Source organism: Papaver somniferum, chromosome 8 (genome assembly GCF_003573695.1).
Source record: "Papaver somniferum cultivar HN1 chromosome 8, ASM357369v1, whole genome shotgun sequence".
Classification (NCBI taxonomy): Eukaryota; Viridiplantae; Streptophyta; class Magnoliopsida; order Ranunculales; family Papaveraceae; genus Papaver; species Papaver somniferum.
Window position 1 is genome coordinate 68,623,111 of NC_039365.1, and position 1,953 is coordinate 68,625,063.

Genomic DNA, 1,953 nt, shown 5'->3' on the forward strand with positions numbered 1-1,953 from the left:
AGTTCAGTAATAAGTTGCGGTTTCATCCAATGTGATTTATTTTACACCTCAAATCCCACCTGGACCAGAACATCGGGTCTATATATGGTAATCTTGCATTCTGAGTTTAGTAAAAGGTTGCAGTTTCATCCAATCTGATATATTTCGCACCTCAAAACCCACATGGACGAGAACATCGGGTATGTATATGGTAATCTTGTAACTTGAGTTCAGTAATAGGTGACAGTTTCATCCAATCTGATATATTTCACACCTTAAATCCCACCAGGACGAGAACATCGGGTCTGTACATGGTAATCTTGCAACCTGAGTTCAGTAATAGGTTACAGTTTCATCCAATCTGATATATTTCACACCTCAAAACCCACCTGGACGAGAACATCGGGTATGTATATGGTAATCTTGTAACCTGAATTCAGTAATAGGTTACAGTTTCATCCAATATGATATATTTCACACCTCAAATCCCACTTGGAAGAGAACATCGGGTCTGTATATGGTAATCTTGCAACCTGAGTTTAGTAATAGGTTGCAGTTTCATCCAATATGATATATTTTACACCTCAAACCTCACCTGGACGAGAACATCAGGTATATATATGGTAATCTTGCAACTTGAGTTTAGTAATAGGTTGCAGTTTCATCCAATCGGATATATTTTGACACCTCAAACCTCACCTGGACGAGAACATCGGGTATGTATATGGTAATGTTGCAACCTGAGTTCAGTAATAGGTTGAAGTTTCATCCGATCTGATATATTTCACACCTAACATCGGGTATGTAAATGGTAATCTTGTAATCTGAGTTCAGTAATCGGTTGTAGTTCCATCCAAATGGATATATTTCACACCTCAAACCACACCTGGACGAGAACATCGGGTCTGTATATGGTAATCTTGCAACCAGAGTTCAGTAATAAGTTAAAGTTTCATCCAATATGATATATTTCACACCTCAAATCCCACCTGGACGAGAACATCGGATCTGTATATGATAATCATGAAACCTGAGTTCAGTAATAGGTAGCAGTTTCATCCAATCTGATATATTTCACACCTCAAAATCACCTGGACGAGACATTGGGTATGTATATGGTAATCTTGCAACCTGAGTTCAGTAATAGGTTGCAGTTTCATCTAGTCTGATATATTTCACACCTCAAACCCCACCTGGACGAGAACATCGGGTCTGTACATGGTAATATTGTAACCCGAATTCAGTAAAAGGTTGCAGTTTCATCTAATCTGATATATTCACACCTCAAATCCCACCTGGACGAGAACATCGGGTCTGTATACGGTAATCTTGCAACCTGAGTTCAGTAATAGGTTGCAGTTTAATCCCATCTGATATATTTCACACCTCAAATCCCACCTGAACGAGAACATCGGGTCTGTATATAGTAATCTTGCAACCTGAGTTCGGTAATAGTTTGAAGTTTCATCCGATCTGATATATTTCACACCTCAAACCTCACCTGGACGAGAACATCGGGTCTGTACATGGTAATATTGCAACCAGAATTCAGTAATAGGTAGCAGTTTCATCCAATATGATATATTTCACATCTCAAATCCCACGTGGACGAGAACATCGGGTCTGTATATGGTAATCTTGCAACCTGAGTTTAGTAATAGGTTGCAGTTTCATCCAATCTGATATATTTTACACCTCAAACCTCACTTGGACGAGAACATCGGGTATATATATGGTAATCTTGTAACCTGAGTTCAGTAATAAGTTGCAGTTTCATCCAATATGATATATTTTACACCTCAAACCTCACCTGGACGAGAACATCGGGTCTGTATACGGTAATCTTGCAACCTAAGTTCAGTAATAGGTTGCAGTTTCATCCAATCTGATATATTTTATACCTAAAACCTCACCAGGACGAGAACATCGAGTCTCTATATGGTAATCTTGCAACCTGAGTTCAGTAATAGGTTG